At 45.6% G+C, this 15,271-nt stretch overlaps 1 long non-coding RNA gene across 4 annotated transcripts in view; it reads right to left on the bottom strand.

The window, feature by feature from the left end:
- Positions 1 to 15,271, bottom strand: part of LOC135905852 (uncharacterized) — a 75,093-nt gene that overhangs the window by 17,330 nt on the left and 42,492 nt on the right. For all 4 annotated transcript variants that reach the window (XR_010565535.1, XR_010565533.1, XR_010565532.1 and 1 more), the window contains one exon: positions 7,577 to 7,831. This is a non-coding gene — a long non-coding RNA (uncharacterized lncRNA). The remainder of the gene's footprint in view (positions 1 to 7,576; positions 7,832 to 15,271) is intronic.

Here is a 15,271-nt window from a genome sequence, read left to right on the forward strand (position 1 = left end):
ATCCACTTTCTTGGATATTTATGTTTCCTAGCAGAATTCTGGGAGTGTTAGCCAGCACCCCCCACTTGCAGACCTTGGTGGCGGATGTAGAACATCCGCTGCCAAGGTCTTCTGAGTGGTGACGTTGGCTAACACTCCCAGGATTCTACTAGGAAACATAAATACCCAAGAAAGTGGATGGAGAAACGGCACTTTTTCTACCACCAAAACTTTTTTCTACCACCAAGGTCAACTTGCAAAGCCAATATCTCAGCCACCATTATGAATATTTTTACACCATTTGTTTTGTTACACTCATTGTGCACCACTGCACACAGTGACATGTTTTCTTTTCAAAATAGTTGCTTCAATAATTTATTATATTTTGTTTTCACAGTCGAGATTTTCATGCAACTGAAGTAGCTGCAAAAGAATGAAAATATAAAAATATTCTGTTCGGCTAAAAAAAATCACAGGAATGTCACTGTGTGGAGGATACATATAGGAGTGCTATCAATGTTTGTTTGAACTCCTAGCACCAATATACAGGTGTGCAGGCACTTTGCAAAAGTGAAAGAACAATTTTGTAAACAAAAAAGTACTTCAGATATTGCAGCCATATTTTCACCATATTTTCACAGTTTTGTTTATGTGATATTATTAACATCTGTGCAAAATTTAATCAAGATCGGATGGTAAATAAAAAAAGTTAGCTTTGATCCTCGTATCCCCCCTTAATTGGCGAGACGTGTTCGAGGCGATCTGGATATGCAGAGTGGATTGTGTGACATCATAAACATATTTGTGAAACAAGGATAACAGAACGATATTACGGCGAAGAACTAAAGGCTGGATGGAATGATCAAGTTTCAATTGCATTACGCTTTAGTAGTGGCTATAATTATGTGAAACAAAACGGGCAGCTCGGTTCTGGACTGATTCAAGCATGTCGATTAAGTAGGTAGGATGTGGGGACCAAACGGATGATGCATACTCGAGCTGTGGACGAACAAATGTCTGACAGGCCAATTTGCAGGTGTTGGAAGGTGAATTACGCAGATTACGAAGTAGGTAACCTAATGTCCTTGAAGCTTTTGTGCAAACGGCTGCAATGAGGTCTGTCCAGGAAAGGTTTTCGGTTAGGTGAACACCCAAATATTTATACGACACTGTATGTAACAGTGACAAGAACTTTATTAAGAGTGCCCTGAGGAACTCGATTGGGGGGACCGAAGGCTCCCCGATCAAGTTGGTGGCTCCGCCCACGACGGGACAGGGAGGTGGTGACTCTCCGCGACGTCGCGGGCCCTCTGGACGGCCTGTAGTTGGTTTGTGAAATCCGAGCTCTTCAGCAAGGCGTTCCACTTGGACTTGTTATGAAAGTCGGAGCCCGTATTGTACGGGCACAGCCAGAGCATGTGGTCGAAGGAGCGGCGGCGCGTGTGACCGCATTTGGAGCACGATTGCGGGAAGTTCGGGTCTATCCAACTCAGCGCTCTAGGGGTGAGGTAGGATCTCGTCTGTAAAAGTCTGAAAGTAACAGCCTGAGCCCTATTCAGTTTCGGGGTGGGGGGAGAAAATTTTCTCCTGTTTTGTCTGTAATGTGATGTAATTTCATGAAAGGTCGTAAGATTATCTTTCAAGGGGCAATCCTGCGGGAGAGCCAGACCGTTATCTGGGGCGCGGTTCGTGAATTCACGCGCCAGGCAGTTGGCCCGCTCGTTAGTGTTGCAACCCGCTTGGTTAGTTACATCATTCATGGGCGCCGGGAACCACGCTAATGTATGACCTCCAATGTGTTCTCGCGTAGTAATACGAAAGGATCTGTTGACGATGTCGGCTGCGTGTTTACAAACTAGAGCGGACGAGAAAGCCCTGACCGCCGTGCGCGAGTCGGAGAAAATGGTCGCCGGGCCTTAGTGTATGTAACAATTCTTTATTATTGACGTATAAAAAATGTGAGTTGTCAGGCTTACGACTAAAAGAAATTACCTGACATTTTGATACACTTAAAGTCATTAACCACGTGTTACACCAATTATTAATTAGGCTAAGATCACTTTGAAGGGCCAGGTGGTCATCAGTACTGTTAATTGATCTGTAAATAATGCAGTCGTCAGCGAAAATACGTAAGCGAAAAGAAACATTAAGCGGCAAATCATTTATGTAAATTAGGAAGAGCAAAGGGCCCAAAACGCTGCCCTGAGGTACTACAGAAGTAACGTAAGCAGGAGACGAAGCAATATTATTAACTGCTGTGAACTGTTGATGATTCGAAAGAAAATTATGCAGCCATGTTAGAGTGAAGGAGTCAATTCGAAGTGCAGTTAATTTTGCAATAAGGCGACAATGTGCTACACGATCAAATGCTTTGGAAAAGTCAAGGTAAATGCATTCGGTCTGCTGGCTATTGTTCATGTTAAGGTTCAGGTGAGTCGTGAATTCGAGTAACCGTGTCTCACATGATAATCCTTTCCTGAAACCATGTTGATGGCGAAAAAAGAAATTATTGGACTCTAGGTGATTATAAATATGAGAAGCAATTATATGTTCGAGAAGCAATTATATGTTGCAGCAAATGTAGGTCAATGAAATTGAATGGTAATTTTCCGGGGAGTTTTTATTCCCAGATTTAAATATAGGTATGATATTGGGCATTTTCCAGCCATTGGGCAGCTGTCCCAGTAACAAAGACTGCTTGAATATATGGTACAGAATGTTACTGGATATAGAAATGCTATTTTTTAATATCTTGGAGCTAATATTATCAATACCAGATTATTAACAAGACATGCAATTCCCTCGACCCGAGATTTCAATACTTTCCATGAATTGCCAGTCATAATTAGGAACATCAGATACATTGGTATGATCCTCGTGGCTGAAAATTGATGAAAAAAACGTATTAAATGCAGAGGGGCATTCATTGTCAGAGAGGGGAGTATTTGTTTCACTGTGCAAGATTATCCGGTTAGAGTCACGGTCAGGTGATATAACCCGCCAAAACTTTTTTGGATTCGAATGCAAGAGAGAAGGTAAATCTGTGGAGAAATATTTATTTTTAGCTGCAGCTAAGGCAGAACAGTACGTGTTTCAGCAAAGCCTCTACCTCTCCCACGAAAGAGCATTATCGACGCATTTAGCGGTATTGTACAGGTGCTTTTTTTTATTCCTGAGCTCACATAGGGCATTATTAAACTAAGGATTAGATTTGTCATTTGTTATCGAGATCAACGGGATATATTTGTTAATTAGAGCAGATATTTTATTCTTGAAACATACGCAGTTATCTTCCACAGAGCGATTATAAAAAGAAGGAACTAGCGTGCAGTTGAAAAATACTTCAAGTTCATCGTTTATTTTAGAGTAGTTTGCTTTGTTATAATCACGTATTATTTTCTTCGAGATCCCTGAAAAGGGTACTGGAACACTGATTGTTACCTGAAGCAGATCGTGATCACTAAAGCCATTTATATGAATTACGGATTTGATCGTTTCGGGAGTGTTGGTGAGTATAAGGTCTAGAATGTTAGTACCACGGGTTGGTTTGTTAACGACCTGGAACAGGTTAAGATTAGATTGGATTGGAAAAACTTTAATAAAAGTCCTGCAGGACGCACGTCAGCGCGCAGTGGGTGTCTCCCACGCAGGGACCGACAGGGAATACCTGGCGGCCGCTGCGCGAGCCTGCTGGACGGCCCATTGCTGGTCTTGTAGGAGCGGGCTTCTTAGGGTCTTCTCCCACTTGTCAGAGGTAGAGTCGGGTGGAGCGTTTCTGCACTCCCAGAGCACGTGTGCGAGTGTCGCCGTGACCCCGCACGAGGGGCACGCATCGTCTGGGTAGACGTCCGGGTAGATTATGTGTAAGGTGGCCGGGTTTGGATAGGTATCCGTCTGTAATAAGCGTAGCGTTAGCGCCTGCGGCCTGTTTAGTTTGGGGTGCGGGGGCGGAAAGAGACGTCGTCCCAAGTAAAAGTGTTTGGTTATTTCATTGTAGGTTATTGGGGCATCCCTGTTCGCCTCCAACTCATCGAGACGTAGTTGCCCGGGGGTGACGGCGCGGTCGGTAAGCACGCGCGCAGCGTCGTGGGCTGTCTCGCTGAGGTTGGGCGGGGCGCCCAGAATCCGACCCAGGTGGGCGGGAAACCAGATGACGGTGTGGTGTTTGAGGGTGCTTGGATCAGCGCCGCGGAGAATGCGTAACGCCTTGACGGAGACGACTCCTCTCTCGAACGCTTTGATGGCTGGTCTTGAGTCGCTGAACATTGTCGTTCGCGTATCGTCGAGCATTGCCAGGGGTATGGCCACTTGCTCCGCCACCTCGGGATCACGTGTGCGTACCGTGGTGGCGTTTAAAGTGCGTTGCGAGGACGAGACCGCTACCGCGGCGAAGGCTCGGTTGCATGGGTAGGCGGCGGCGTCCACGAAAGCGACGTCGTCCGCTCTCTTGTTTACTCGTTTGAGAATCGCGGTGGCCCGGGCTTGGCGCCTGCCTCGATCGTGTTCCGGATGGACATTTCGCGGAATGGGTGCGATCGTGATCAGGTCGCGGAGCTCGCGGGGAACCGGCGTAAGCTCCGGTGGATCCTGGGTGTTCAGTGGGAAGTACCCGAGCTCGCGCAAGATGTGACGGCCGGTCTTCGTCATCGTCAGTCGTATCATCTGCGCTCTCTCCTGAGCCTCAGCGATCTCTTCGAGGGTACAGTCGAACCCGACTATATCGAACCCGTTTACATCGAATTATTCCTTATATCAAACAATTTATGGACACGGTATAGTTACAATGAGTATATATAGCAAAAATTATGCATACATCGAACAAAACTAATAGCGACTCCCGATATATCGAACGTCAAGCGGCGGAAAGTGCCCCCGGAAGTTGGCTTTCCCTCGTGGTGAAGGGAAAACCCGGCGGCGCGGCTCCATCCAACCGCTCCCCCTATGCGACCGCGCTACCTCGGAGCCGCCGACACCTCCCTACAAAAAATGATCCTGGCCCGCCCGCCTGCAGCGCTTGCCCAGACAGCCAATCAGAGGCTCTTGTGCCCTCGTCATGCAAGTTGGCGAAAGTGCGAGTTGTCTCGCTGCTTATCTGATTCATTGTGTGCGCCTTCTCCCGCAGTGTTGCCGTGATGAAGCGTCAGAATTCGCCTTTCGTCGTGAAGCTCGAAATCATAAACCGGGTCGAATGCGGTGACAAGTCGGATGTCTCTGCAACGTACAAGATTCCGAGGTGCACTCTCGGCACGATCTTGAAGGGGGAAATTAGGGCTAAAGCGGCCTAACTCGCGACCCGGTGCCCGTAGTGCCCGTGGCGCCCGACGCGTATGCACGGCCGTGTACGAGTGGTTCATCCAAAATAGCTTCAGCCGTACCGACTTCCGCGTGCTCGGTGATGACTGTAAATTCTGATTAATGCGACGAAGCCGTTGTCGTTGTTGCCGAGGTTTGGAGCCAGCTGTCAGAATTTCCGGAAGCTGTTGACGAATCAACGGTGCGCGAGTTAGTGAGCGCAAATGATGGTGTCGCGACCACGGTAGAGCCCGGAAACGAAGACTACATTGCCGACATCGTGCCGAGCACAACTGAAAATGGGCACAACGAGGAAAGCAACGACCGTCTTTGGCCCACATCCTCCGAAGTGCGCTCGCACTAGTCCGGTGCTTCTGTGCGAAAGCGGAATGTTGCGGCCTCAGCTGCTCCGACTCCTTAGACAATTTGGGGAAGTGCGTGCCTCGCATGCAGCGAAATTGCCCAAGCAGAAGAAAATGCAGGACTAGTTTCATCAATGCAAGCTAGTTTCATCAATAAAGTGATTTTATAAATGGTATGTGCATTTATGACATCCAATTATTTAGCAGGCTTATATCGAATTATGCTCTGTATCGAACTGATAGGCGTTTTTTTGCGAGTTCGATATAGCCGGGTTCGACTGTATTGTGCAACCCGAGCTCGAGGAGTCGATACGTCGGCGTCGTGATCGGGAGCCCAAGGGCCCGCTTCACTACCTTTCGGATTAGTGTATTGAGCTTGTCACGCTCCGATTGTTTCCATTTATGCATTGCTGCGACGTAGGTGAAGTGACATAGGAGGAACGCATGTACGAGACGCAGCAGATTAAGATTAACAGGTTAAGATCTAAAGTTAAATTAAGAAAATGCACTGATGTTCGATAAGATGATCATAGATTGCGCCAATTTATGAGTGGAAAGTTAAAATCACCGAATAAGTAAACAGAATGCGCTGGACAGAGCTGGAGGGCCGTGCATATGCTATTGCGTAGTTCTGTAACGAAAGAAGTGCTGCAGTCAGGTGAACGGTAACAGGCACCTACCAGTAATTTGGTCGTATGTATTATTACTTCAACCCACACAATTTCAAGAGATGAGTTCAAGTCGATAATAAGTGAAGATAATGATTTTTTAACACCGAGAATGCCACCGCCTCTTTTGCTAGTTCGATCTTTGCATTAAATATTATAAGAATGGTTATCAGGAAGAATTTCGTCGTCTGTGATGTCAGGATTTACCCAAGTTTCGGAAAGAACAAGAATATTAGATTCGTTACCGTCAAGCAGAGAGCAAACTAATTCACGCTTGGGCATGATGCTTCGTATGTTTGCGTAAGATAGTGTCAACAAAGACCCAGTGATAAGTAGCTTTGACTGTGGAAGAGACCGTAGACAAGTGCTTATGTCTAGCTATCTTTCCGACATGACAACGGTATCAGTGATTTTGTCGTACATGTAAGTCTGGTTATTTATAAGCAGCCGATCTACTGACAGTTTAAAAGGCACTTTTTGAGGTTTCGCGAAGTCAAGCAGCTTCCTCCTAGCTTGTCGCGTAGCTGGCGAGAAATCTTCACCGATTGAATATTTTAAGCCTTTTAATTTGTGTGCAGATGACAAGATGCATTGCTTGTCTTTAAAAAAAGTTAGTTTAGCTATTATAGGTCTGTTCTTTCCTTCTTGGTATTTCCCAAGCCTGCGTACGAGCTCAAATTGCAAACTGATTGTTGCAGTTTGCAGTTTTTCAGAGCACAATTTTATGACTTTCCTTTTAGGGGTAGCCCTGTCCTCTTTAGGGTCATCTTCTATCGCGAAAAACAGCAAATTACTTTGTCTGAGCCTGTTTTCTGCGTCCTCACATCTTGAAGTTATTGTTTGCAGCTGATCTGAGACATCATGTAAAGTCTTACTTCCTTTTTCCTTCACGCTCGAGTCTGCAGCGCCTTCTGAGGAAGTGGCTAACTCAAGCATCGCAACCATGGCTGTTAGAACGACGAGTTCATTATCAGTGGCAGCTTGTTTGTCCTTTGCGCTTTTTAATTCCGCCAAGAACGCCTCCTGTGCGGCCTCTAGTTTCTGTATCACCCCAAGAGCCGAGGCAAATGCATTTGCCTCAGCTTTTGACATTGGACCTGGGTTCGTCTCAACGTCGCCAGAAAGCAAGAGGAGCAACTCAAACATTGCAGAGTAGAGTGAACACAGGAGTAAATTAGAACGCTTTAAGACATCAATCCACTCAGCTGGGCACGACACCGCGACCAAACAGCAGTTGTTACTGCTAATGCGTGAAGCACACTGTACGTAACTAACCTGCAATAGCAGTAGCTGAGTACGCTGCATACTCGATGCGGTGCCTTGCCCGAAGTGGACGCTTGCTGGCTGGCTTTTAAGTCCTCTTCCGGTGGTGTCCGTTGTAGTCCCCAATCGCCGCTGCCAGATGTGTGCGACGGTCTGGTCTAGATTCGGCGCTGTGATTACCAAGGCAAGCCGAGGTGGTGTTGCGTCATCGGTGCGCAGTTTGCACGTGCCGGGAAGCGCAGAGCATACGACCCAAGTGACGGTCACCTGCAATAGCAGTAGCTAAGTACGCTGCATACTCGATGCAGTGCCGTATGACTGACATCTTTTGAAACACAAGTGTTCTATCCGGAAATGCGGATTGCAATGAAGCTTTGAGGAATGTTGACACACAATAACTAAATTGCACAAGGTAAAGCTTATGTATTGCACCATGAATAACATGCTAAGTCAGCTGTGTCCGATTTTTAAAATTCTTATTTATATTCGATTCTGGAAACGGCAGGAAATAGCTGCGTATGCAAAGGAATGTCATAAGTCTTCAACTCCTGGATGTTTCGTGGTTAATGGTGAATACCTTCAGCATACCGGCTTAGCGCGTTCCGGCAACGTTAAACATTATAGATCCTGGTGTTTTACGTGCAAAACCCAAGATCTCATTATGAGGCAAGCCACAGTGGGCAAGTAACGTGCACTTAAAATTAGGTACACAATAATTTCTGCATTCCGCTTACATCGAAATTCGGTCGCCGTGGCCAGGATCCAAGCTCGAGCTCAGCAGTGCAATGCCATTGCCAAAGCTGCGGGTGCCAGTGCCGCACTCTTGCGTGCTTCACAGGCCAATAAACAGGCTTTAAATATTCGATGGCAGCAGTGGCACAACACCGAAAATGTTTGCGAGCCAAACGTAATTTTTCCAATAGTCATGCCAGCTGTAAAGATGGCACTTGGTGTGTCGTTTTCATAACATATCGCATAGCTATGCTGCTTGTTATCCGCAATTAATTTGGTGTTCGTACTCCAATGAATTCCAATAACGCTGATGAAGCTTCCACTGCATACATATGTACCTTAGTAGTAGTGGCGGCAAGTGTGGTTCTTTTTGATGCGTACTTCCGAGTTTGCCTTGGGACTTGGCTGCTCGATCCAGGCTGCAGATACTGCTGGTAACGTTTTGACATTAATTGCGACGCTTCATACACTACTATATTTCGGTCTAGTTGCCGAAGGTGCATCAGTCACGCAGCAGGAGGGGTCGTTTCTTGCTTGACGAGCAGGTAGATGACAATGTTTCTTAGGTTTCCTACGTCGAGGAAGGATAGATGGATGAATGCCATGAGCGTCCCCTTGGGAATGGGGTAATGGGTTGCGCCCACCAAGCTCTTGCACACACTATGTGCATCCCTGAGAACTTCGTTTTTGTGCACCACCATCGCTTGTTGTTTGCCTAATTTTCTTCCACCAATCTTCGAATCGCCTCTTACTAATCTCGATTGCAGACATGTTTACTTTCCCCTTGCTCTCACTGAACCCAAGCGCTTCAAGAGGAGGAGGGAAAGAACAGGCAAGCCCCCTCGCATGCAGCAGATGAACGAAAATGTTCAAAGAAATGTGGGCTTTATTCTTGATGTAAATATGTTTGCTACAAACAGCATTTATGTCCTCGTTGCACTGAAAACATTTTACTGGTATTCTACAAAAAAATGGGATAAATCCTCAATAATGCACGAATATGAATACAAAATATCAATAATAGTTTCTGCGTTATCTGTGCACACTGCACATTGGCAAATTTTCTTCATGTGCATCCTGATGTGGCTCCTGTCCTTTAGGTTATCGTAACTCACTCTATCGCAACTTTGGATTCCACACACGCATGTGTCAATAAAGTATTGACTACGTTAGGAAGTCGTATGCATTACAGTCGATGCCGGATATATCAAACTCGAAGGGGATCGCGAAATAGTTCAATATATTGATAATTCGAAATATAAAATATGCATGTCAAAAGCTTCTCTAACAACTCCACACATCTCAAGGCAGTTTCCCGATGTTGTGACTAACGGGAACTTACTGATCTGTGCCTCTAAGGCACGTAAAAAAACAAAAAGACAGCGCGATGTCTAGAGCACTTTATTTCGAAAGAAAAACATCTGTGACCTTTGCTTGCTTTTTCTTCTACACCATCAAGTTCAATAAGCTGTCCTCAAGCTTGTTGACAGTGTCCAAATGAGAAAGGCCAGCTCCTTCCATTGTGCCACAACAGCGGCGAATGACACTGAAAGCTGATGCAAGTTCAGCTGCAGTGCATGTTGGCTGGTCCTCTTCGTCGGAAGCTTCACTGCTGCTCGAGTCTGCGACCTCATCACCCATGATGTCAGCCACAATCTCCGCATCAGCGTGATCTGCTGCAGCTTGCACGCCATCGTCAGCGCTGACGAAATTGTGTGCTGTAATGCTGCCTGGGAATGCGGAGAGCTCCCCAGCCTCAACCCGTTGAATGATGTCTGCCTTTGTTGAAAAATCAAAATTCTTGCGTTCTTTCGCAGCCATGGCTCTGTAACACGTGCCAAAAGTGGAAAGAAAAACGCACTGCACCAGATGAGTCTCAAGCCTTCGCGTTGGCCCCGTGAATTAAAGGAACAAAGCGAATCGAAAGACGCACTGCTCCGTGTCTCCGCACTACCACAAGCCCAAGCTGCACTGACCTCGTTCGTCTTGCTGCGCCAGCGATGTCAGCCAACCAAAACACAGGAAACAGGCGCCTGCGGTCAGCGTGGTTTCTCCCTCCTGCTTCCCTTTCACACCCAATTGCACTCCAAGTGCTTCTCATCACGTGCCTTTTACCCACACACCCCTTTCTCAGAGTGCAGGGCTGCGCACGTGAGATCACAGGAACATTGCAAAAGCTTCGTGAGGAGAAGCGCACTTGCGGGGGTGGGATGCGATGGGACAAGCGCACTTGCCGGGGTGGGGGTATGGTGGGAGAAGTGCACTTGCCGGGGCGCAGCTCAGCACGTAGTTCAATACATCGATATGCTGGTGCATGGGAGTTCTATATACGCGAACAATAGCGCTATACTTTTGCATGGTATTCCCAAGGGGATTTTTCAACTGTTCGATATAGACAATAATTCTATATATCTGGGTTCGATATATCCGGGATCGACTGTATATAAAAAAAAACTTCCCATGACAATTTTGTTCGCAGCAGTAGTTTCTTGCACAAGCCATAGGCACATGCTTGCTTTTAATCATTTCTTTAAATACGTATCCATACACTTCAATCATACAGAAGCAAAATTCTCGCAATAAAAGTCATGTTCCTGCATGACTGCGCAAGCTGCAAGCTTTCGCGCTAAGGTGCTAACGTCAGACTCTGGATGATCTAGTTTTGGGTATGCTCACACATTTACAGTGGTATGCTGACGCATTTACAGCCGGGATACAAGCCACAAGTAAAAGTGGTGCCGTTTAATGCCAGCTGCATCCCTCATTCCATGAGGATGTGTTGGCGGACTAGTTACATGGAGGAAAGAAAAAGCTATTATGACAACGTAGGACAGATATGCAAACACGAAAAACGAAAAGGGCTAAATATGGCCAGAAGAATGAAAAGGATGAGACAATTAACTGCCCGCATCTGTCTTGCCCTTTTCATTGCTCATGCTTGTGTTTGCACACCTGCCTTTCAGTGACATGAATCAATACCAACTCGCTCGAATTTATTTCAGTAGTGAAAAGCTTTTCTCTTATATTGTTGAGTGGATGGGGAGCAGGAGTCATGGTGGATACCGCCAAGCTCGCACAAAAACACACTATATAATTTACAGTGCTTTGTAATGTGTCCCATTTATTCCAGCTAGCCCAGCATTCCGCCTTACTGCAACACTCTGCCTGTGCGGCCTCTCCGATGCAGAGAACTAAATCCAGCATATAAATGTAAAAAATAAAGTGGTATACGGCTTGCAGTAGTGTATGATTACTGCTTTGAAAACACTGAGCTTTTTGGTGTTTTAAGTTTCGTTTATACAGATCAATGACCACTAGGAGTGCAACTGTAATGGTTCGGATTTGATCCCTTGCCTGAAGTTGTATTCATAGCTCGACGCTGTGTTTGTCTATGGAGGCTTTGTGCAGTGTGCATCGTGTGCATTTGTGTTTTGTTTGAATTGGCCTCCTCTGCACGAACTTCTACAAAGCACATTCGTCACAATCTTGTAGTGTGCTTTCCCCGACAAAACGCTGGCGCGTGCAGTACGAGGTCGATTCGACAACCGAGGTTTATCAACCCGGCGCTGTAAGAGACTTTAATAATCAGACGAGCGTTGTCAATTTTGACAGCGCCAAATCTTACGAAGCACGGGGGACCGGCGACGAAAGTGTCTCTGGTGGATACTATAAAGCCAAGTACTCCACATTGCAGGTAAGCTGTTGCACAAACAGTACGGTGTCGGTGTATAGTGATATTGGGTTGCCGAAAAGGCTAAATAAAAGAAAACGTTGAGTCCAATTGGAGTTTTCAAGGGTACCCAATTGCTCACAATTGGAGATCACTGCAGGTGTAAGTTCTTACAATTGAACATCATTGGGGTTTAAAATGTCAATTGGACCGAATTTGAAGTCACTGGATGAGCAATCCCGTGAAACAACAAAATTTGATAATCATAAGAGCATAATTATAATCTGAGCCTTCAAATTTGGAGAGAAGCATTTAGCCTTTTGGGAAGCTAAAAAATCTGTCTTGGAACTTTAACCTCTTCTTTCAATTACTGCCATCACTTGGTCAATCAAATTTTGCTTACATATATAGCATCTGACAAAGTGAACCAGTGAATGGTGGATATGTCATCGAAGAGAATTGCCATTGCGTGTTCACGCATTACTAAGCTTCTCGAATAGAGTTGCAAGTGTACCTGCAGCATGTCAAAGTTAAGACCCATCTGGGGCTTTTTTTTCTATCATATTGGTCCCAAGTATACAAATGGGCCAATTTCAAATCATATTATTTATTTTTTGACTAGTAAAAATGGCACGAATGTCCATGCATGGGCTCTGAGAGAGCGAATGTTGATGCGGTACTCTGAGCAGAACTGTTGTGACTTACAGAAATGCATTTACAATCTGGCCCTCCCACAAGAGTGAAACAAAAAAACAACAACAAAAAAAAAGCAATACCTTAGTTGAGCATGACACCTCGTACAACTTGGCGAAGATTTATTTAAAGTTGGTATGCCATTACATGAGTCTCGCAGTTGAAGAAAAATTTGTCCTTGTCTGGGACTCGAACCCGGGACCACCACCTTTCCGAGGCAGCCGCTCTACCATCTGAGCTAATCAGGTGGCTAGCAGATGCCAAATTTTTCTTTAACTGCGAGGCTTTTTCTTTTAAGGAACCCATATGGGTTTCCTTTGTAGCAATTGCTACGAACGGGTGGATGTCCGATTTTCCCTTTATTAATTACTTCTCTCCACCTTGTGGGTTTTCGCATAACAATTACGTCAAACTCTTGCCTTTGCTTCGAGTTGTCGACAAATTCGACTTCGCCCTGCCATCTGCTAGCCGCCTGGTTAGCTCAGACAGTATGGCGGCTGCCCCGGAAAGGCGGTGGTCCCGAGTTCGAGTCCCGGACCAGGACGAATTTTTCAACTCTGAGGCTTTTTCTTTGAAGGAAACCGTATGGGTTTCCTTTGTAGCAATTGCTACGAACGGGTGGATGTCTGATTTTCCCTTTATTAACCCCAAGTATAATATGCAGATTTGTAGCGCACCTTCAGAAATTACCGCTCTAGTTACAATTACAATACGTCTCATGTAAGTCCTTTTCTTCCGAGTTGCAAAGAAAGCCCGTGAAATATGAAAAAAGCCACATGATGGAGCACTTAAGCAGAGGTATTGTGCTGCTCTTAAGCGTGCGTTCGGTGAACAAGGCCGGCTGCATCGTGACCGGGGACGAGGAAGCGGCAGGGAGTTCTTTATCTCATAGGAGCGCTCAGCCAGCAGCATGAATTTTCGCCGCCATCCGACGGGAGCCGACGTTGTTCACCGAACGTACGCTTGAGAACAGCACGATACCACAGTGCAAGCGGTCCGCCACCTGAATTTTTTTCATATTTCGCTGGCTGTCTTTGCAGCCTAGGACTACGTGAGACGTATCGTAAAGGAAACAACTCGATCGGTGATTTCTGAAGGTGCTCTACAAATCGGCGTGCATGTCATACTTGGAGTCCTCAGCCAATAATTAAGAAGTTGCATAATTAAACTTAATTAGTGAGTTATGGCAAAAACAAAATTGTCTGAGTTAATATAGGTTATTGCGAATAGTATGCATCCAGTTCAATTAGCTTCTCAAGTGCCTTTCATTTTTAAATTCTTGGCTCAAGTTATGTGGGACACCCTGTGCACACCATGGCCACACCTGTGCAAACGTAATAAAAATTAACACATCACTTATGCCAGGCAGTTAACAGATATGCGAGTTTAAGAACTGACACTCTGCAGCGTAAAGAGATAAGGATGCGTCAGTGACACAATCATCTGCTTTTTTCTTTATGTGATAAGCTTTAGTACTAATAGCGCTTGTTTGCTTTTGCTTCCCCCCAGAATCAAGGTCTCATGAAAGCGTGATAAATTAAAGAGAGAAAGGTTTTAAAGGTTTTAGATACGTTCACAACTTTTCAGTGTTTTTAGCGTGTGACTCCTCTTACCTGGATACTGTTAATGAGGTTTTAAGTGTTTTGAATCAATGTGGTCAAGGACTAAGATTTACCCACAAACTACCCCATGGTAATCACTTGCAGTTCCTTGATCTTAACCTAGAGTTCTGTGAAAGTCATGTTTGTTGGGTTTACCTTCCTCTGGCACAAAAGGAACTTTTGTCTTTCAAGTTGGAGCATTCAAGAATTGTCAAAAGAGGCATAGCATCCCAATGCATGGAATCAGCTCTCAATAAATCATGCCTGCATAAAATGCAGGCAGGTTCGCCGGCTTTCAGCAGCAGGGTTCCCTATGACGCTTTTGACAGATATAGCCGAAAGTCTGTTACAGAGGTTGAAAATCAGAAAGCCGAGCATGAGGTTGATGACAGAACGTGAAGCGTTCAGACCTGTGCTGGTGCCTTATATACATTAGGTTTCCCACAACCTTAGGAAGCTTGCAGGTAGGCATGGCGTCCCTCTGGATTTTTCTGCTCCGAATAAGTTCGCAAAACTGTGCCCACACATGCGGTGATAAATGGCGAGGCTGCTAAATTAGGCATGGGATATCGTACGTTCCCTATGCAATCGAAGTGGAACCTTTATCATGTGGAAAGACACACATTGGTCAGACCGGGTGATGCATCAATGATCGCCTCAGGGAACATTCCAGAAAAGCAAACAGTAATGCTGACAGAGGGGCACATCTTGTGCCCCATTTGAATACTTGCCGCAATTATGCACTGTGCTTTGATGAGACCTTGATTCTGGGGTGAAGCAAAAGCGAGCAAGCGCGATTAGTACTAGAAGCTTATCACATACCGTATTTACACGATTGTAAGTCGACCCCCTTTTTTAAATTTGGAAGTCTGAAGTTGGGGGGTCGACTTACAATCGAAACCAAAACATGGCCCCGCCAAAAAAAGCGATACCAACAGGAGCTAAAACGTAGTTACAATTTTATGTTTGCTCTATGGCCATACCCGTATCTTTTTCGCTATCCCGCGTATT

Source organism: Dermacentor albipictus, unplaced genomic scaffold (assembly GCF_038994185.2).
Source record: "Dermacentor albipictus isolate Rhodes 1998 colony unplaced genomic scaffold, USDA_Dalb.pri_finalv2 scaffold_14, whole genome shotgun sequence".
In the NCBI taxonomy this organism is placed as follows: Eukaryota; Metazoa; Arthropoda; class Arachnida; order Ixodida; family Ixodidae; genus Dermacentor; species Dermacentor albipictus.